The sequence below is a fragment of the Arachis hypogaea genome, chromosome 16 (assembly GCF_003086295.3).
Source record: "Arachis hypogaea cultivar Tifrunner chromosome 16, arahy.Tifrunner.gnm2.J5K5, whole genome shotgun sequence".
In the NCBI taxonomy this organism is placed as follows: Eukaryota; Viridiplantae; Streptophyta; class Magnoliopsida; order Fabales; family Fabaceae; genus Arachis; species Arachis hypogaea.
This window is the reverse complement of record NC_092051.1, coordinates 50,891,526-50,897,525: the sequence shown is the minus strand read 5'-3', so window position 1 is coordinate 50,897,525 and position 6,000 is coordinate 50,891,526.

Here is a 6,000-nt window from a genome sequence, read left to right as displayed (position 1 = left end):
AGCAAATGGGAAAAGCATAAGTCTGTAGACCTCGGGATCAACCCTATTGGTCTTAACAGTATCACAGATCTGCAAGAACTCAGTTAAGATCTGAAAAGGATCTTCAGATGGAAGTCCATGAAACTTGCAATTCTGTTGCATCAGAGAAACTAATTGAGGTTTCAGCTCAAAATTATTTGCTCCAATGACAGGGATTGAGATGCTTCTTCCATGTAAATTGGAATTAGGTGCAGTAAAGTCACCAAGCATCTTCCTTGCATTGTTGTTATTTTCGGCCATGTTTTCTTCCTTTTCGAAAATTTCTGTCGGATTTTCTCCAGAGAGTTGTGCTTTAGCTTCCCTTAGCTTCCTCTTCAGAGTCCTTTCAGGTTCAGGATCAGCTTCAACAAGAATGTTCTTATCCTTGTTCCTGCTCATATGAAAAAGAAGAAAGCAGAAAAAAAATATGGAATCCTCTATGTCACAGTATAGAGATTTCTTTATGTGAGTAGAAGAAAGTAAGAATAGAAGAAGGAAAAGATGAGAATCCAAACACAAGGGTGAGGATAGAAGTGTTAATGGATGAATAAATAAATAGAAGGAGACTAGAGATGAGAGAAGAATTCGAAAATTTAACAAAATAAAATAAAAATATTTTAAATTTAAATTTAAAATTTGAAAATTAAAATTGATATTAAATTAAATTAAAATTAAAACAAAATTTTGAAAAAGAGGGAAAAAATTTTCGAAAATTAGAAGGAGAGAGTTAGTTAGGTAGTTTTGAAAAAGATATGATTGAAACAAAAAGATAAGATTGGTTGAAAAAGATTTGAAAATCAATTTTAAAAAGATAAGAGGTTAGGGGAGAAGTTAGAAAGAATTTTTAAATTGATTTTGAAAAATATATGATTGAAATTGAAAAAGATATGATAAGGAATTGAAAAGATTTAATTTTGAAAACTAAAGTTGATTACTTGACTAACAAGAAACAAAAAGATATGATTTTAAAATTTAAAGATTGAACCTTTCTTACTAGGCAAGTAACAAACTTACTATTTTTTTGAATCAAAACATTAAATGCTAATAAAATTTTCGAAAATCAAGAAATAAAATAAGAAAAAGATTTTGAAAATTAATTTGAATATTTTCGAAAAAAATGAAAAAGATTTTGAAAAATTTTAAAAAGGAATTCGAAAATATGAAAAGAAAATTGAAAAAGATTTGATTTTGAAAAAGATCTTGAAAAAGATAAGATTTTCAAATTGAAAATTTGATTTGACTCATAAGAAAAAACTAGATTTTAAAAATTTTTGAAAAAGTCAACTCAAATTTTCGAATTTGATGAGAAGAAAAAGGGAAAGATATTTTTTTTTATTTTTGAATTTTTAATGAAGAAAGAGAAAAACAATAAAAAGACTCAAAACATAAAAATTATGAATCAAAACACACAATGCATGCAAGAACACTTTGAATGTCAAGATGAACACCAAGAACACTTTGAAGATCAACATGAACATCAAGACTTATTTTTGAAAATTTTCAAGAAAAGAAAAATATGCAAGACACCAAACTTAGAAATTTGCAAACTTTAGACACTAACAAATTGAAAATGCATATAAAAAACAAGAAAAGACATAGAACAAGAAAATATGAAGATCAAACAAGAAGACTGGCCAAGAACAACTTGAAGATCATGAAGAATGCAATGCATGAAATTTTCGAAAGAATGCATAAATTTTAAAAAACATGCAATTGACACCAAATTTAAAAATTGACACTAGACTCAAACAAGAAACAGAAAAATATTTTTGGTTTTATGATTTTATAAATTTTTTGGGATTTTTTCAAAGATTAATTGGGAAAAACGAAAAAGATGAATTTTTTTGTATTTTTCGAGAATAAGAAATAAAAAGCTTAAAATTAAAATAAAATTACCTAATCTGAGCAACAAGATGAACCGTCAGTTGTCCAAACTCGAACAATCCCCGGCAACGGCGCCAAAAACTTGGTGTGCAAAATTGTGATCATTCCTTCCTTGGTAACGGCGCTAAAAACTCAATACGCACGTTCATGTTCTTAATTCTGTTTCACAACTTCGTACAACTAACCAGCAAGAGCACTGGGTCGTCCAAGTAATAAACCTTACGTGAGTAAGGGTTGATCCCACGGAGATTGTCGGCTTGAAGCAAGCTATGGTCACCTTGTAAATCTCAGTCAGGCGGATTCAAATGATTTTATGAATTGATAAGTAAAAGATAAATAAAATATAAAATAGGATAGTGGTACTTGTGTAATTCATTGGTGAGAATTTCAGATAAGCGTATAGAGATGCCTTTCGTTCCTCTAAACCTCTACTTTTCTGCTGTCTCCATCCAATCATTCCTACTCCTTTCCATGGCAAGCTTTATGTAGGGCATCACCGTTGTCAATGGCTACATCCCATCCTCTTTGTGAAAATGGTCCAATGCGCTGTCACTGCATGGCTAATCATCTGTCGGTTCTCGATCATACTGGAATAGGATTTACTATCCTTTTGCATCTGTCACTACGCCCAACACTCGTGAGTTTGAAGCTCGTCACAGCCATCCCTTCCCAGATCCTACTCGGAATACCACAACCAAGGTTTAGACTTTTCGGATCTCAGGAATGGCCATCCATGGGTTCTAACATATACCACGAAGACTCTAATATCTCAGACTCGGTCCCCTGTATTAGATATCCAAGAGATATCCACTCAATCTAAGGTAGAACGGAAGTGGTTGTCAGGCACGCGTTCATAAGTGAGAATGATGATGACTGTCACGATCATCACATCCATCATATTGAAGTGCGAATGAATATCTTAGAAGTGGAATAAGTTGAATTGAATAGAAAAACAGTAGTACTTTGCATTAATCTTTGAGGAACAGCAGAGCTCCACACCTTAATCTATGGTGTGTAGAAACTCTACCGTTGAAAATACATAAGTGATGAAGGTTTAGGCATGGCCGAATGGCCAGTCCCCATAAAGGTCTAAGATAGCATAAAACTAATCAAAGAGAATGTAAATACAATAGTAAAAAGTCCTATTTATACTAAACTAGTTACTAGGATTTACAGAAATAAGTAAATGATGCAGAAATCCACTTCCAGGGCCCACTTGGTGTGTTCTTGGGCTGAGCATTGAGCTTTACACGTGTAGAGGTCTTTCTTGGAGTTGAACACCAGTTTGTAACCTGTTTCTGGCGTTTAACTCCACTTTGCAACCTGTTTCTGGCCTTTGACTCCAGAATGCAGCATGGAACTGGAGTTCAACGCCAGTTTACATTGTCTATCCTTAATCAAAGTATGGACTATTATACATTGATGGAAAGCCCTCGATGTCTACATTCCAAAGCAATTGAGAGCGCGCCATTCGGAGTTCTGTAACTCCAGAAAATCCACTTTGAGTGCAGGGAGGTCAAAATCCAACAGCATCTGCAGTTCTTCTTCAACCTCTGAATTTGATTTTTGCTCAAGTCCCTCAATTTCAGCCAGAAAATACCTGAAATCACAGAAAACACACAAACTCATAGTAAAGTCCAGAAATGTGAATTTTAATTAAAAACTAATAAAAATATACTAAAAACTAACTAAATTATACTGAAAACTATGTAAAAATAATGCCAAAAAGCGTATAAATTATCCGCTCATCAGTTGCCCAATTGGCTTATGAACTTTCCATGTTAGATTTGAATATTCTATTTAATATAATTTGAGGTATTTCAGATTAATGATTATTTTATTCTATTTATGATGCTTTCAATTTAATTTACATTTATTTTCTCCTTTTGGCTTTGGTTAAGTAATTGGTAACACTTGAGTTGTCAAACTCAGCAGTTGATTGAGATTTGAGAATTGCTAATTGATTTGGATCACTCTAAAGCTAGTCTTTCCACAGGAGTTGACTAGGACTTGAGGATCAAATTAATTAGTCCACTTGACTTTCCTTTATTTAGTAAGGGTTAACTAAGTGGGAGCAAAAGCCAATTCTCATCACACCTGATAAGGATAACTAGGATAGAATTTCTAGTTCTTATACCTTGTAAAGAGTTTTCTTTATAATTATTATTTTATTTTTCTTGCCATTTAAATTACTTGTTCTCTATTTCAAAAACCCAAAAATACACCTTCTTCCATAACCAATAATAAATCATACCTCCCTGCAATTCCTTGAGAAGACGACCTGAGGTTTAAATACTTCGGTTATAAATTTTACTGGGTTTTGTTACATGTGACAACCAAAACTTTTGCACGAAAGGATTCTTTGCTGGTTTAGAAACTATACTTACAACGTGATTATTTTTTACGAATTTCTTTACTAGCAAGAAATCCGTTCGTCAAAAATGGCGCCATTGCCGGGGAATTGCAAACGTGTGCCTTATTATTGGTTATTGTAAATATTTGCTTTTTGCTTGTTTATTTGTTTTTATTTTTGCTTTTTCGTAAATTAAGAGGTTATTGGTTTTTATTTAGTTATTAAAATTTCGAAAATAATGTTCCTTGTTCTTTCTTGATCTGCAAGTTGTTCTTCGTGTTCATCTTGACCTTCAAGTTGTTCTTGGTTGTTTTCTTCGTTTTGTTCTAAAAATTTTAAGTTTGATGTCATTTTATTATTTTTCTCTTTCCTCATTAAATTTAAAAATATCTTTTCTCTTTATTTTAATTGATTTTTTTCGAAAATTACAAAAAAAAATTTCAGATTTTTATTTTAAAATTTTTATCTTATCTTATCTTAGTTTTAAATTTCAAAATTCAAATCTTTTTCAAAATCTTATCTTATCTTACTTTAAAAATCAAATTTCAAATTTCAATATTTAAATTCCAAAATTCAAAATTCAAATTTCAAAAATTTAAATTTAAAATTTTAAAAATCAAACCTTTTCAAATTTAAACCTTTTTCAAATCTTTATCTTATATTGTTGTCAGTGTTTTTAGTTTTAGGAGTTTATTTTCATTAATTTCTTTATTAGTTTTTATTTTTATTTTCTTTAGCTACCATGAATTCTCACCCCTCTGGTTTCAAGTTTGGTTCCAATGTTGTTGTAAGAAATGGAAACTATAATGAAAATAGGCATCAAGGTTGGAAGAATCAAAGATGGGAGGAGCCACAAGGATTTGATCAACTCTCTTGGCAACAACCCCCTCCAATGCGCTATAACCAACAACCATTCTGTGATGCATACCAAGACAATAGTTATGGTGGATCCTTTCATGACAAACCATCTCCACCAAATTACTATGGTCAAGAGCCAATCCAGGGAGCGTACAAAGATGATGAATATGGTGGACTGACGTGGCAGAAATTGGCGGATTAAGAAATTAATGTAAGAGATACATTACAAGTACAGTTCTTAACCAACAAAAATCTGCTTATCAATTTAGAAGGGTTGTCACAAAATTAGAATTAAAATATTAGGAGTATGAATCCCAGGTCGTCTCCCAACGAGTTGCAGAAAGATGTGCTATTTTATTAATCAGATGTTTTCGAAAATGGTTGAGTTTGATAAACAGGAAATTAAATCAGAGAATTTATGTAATTTAAATAAAAATCTTAATCGGGAGTAGATTAGTTAGAAAATCTATCCTTGTTGGAGTTCTCCCAAGATTAATTTATAATTGAAGGTTGTTCTGCTTAGTTATCCTTTACCAGATAGAGGAAAGTCAAGCAAGTTGGAAGTCTATTTCTATTCACAAGTTCTAATCCTCTCCCTTGGGAAGGATTAGTGTCAGTGACTAGAAGGCGATCCAACAATAAACCCAATTACAATTTTACTCTTGAGTATTCCAACTCAAGGTTCTCCTTTCAATCAACTCCCAATCAAGTTATGGAACTACTCGCTCATTATGAATGTAAACTTCACAAAATAAGAAAGGGAAATAAAGGAAGACATGATAAATAATAATCAAAAAGACCAACTAAAAATAAAAATAGTTCTTGTATTAATAAATTCTAAAAATAATTCAATAGTAACTCTGAACAAATTAAGGATATGAAAGAGT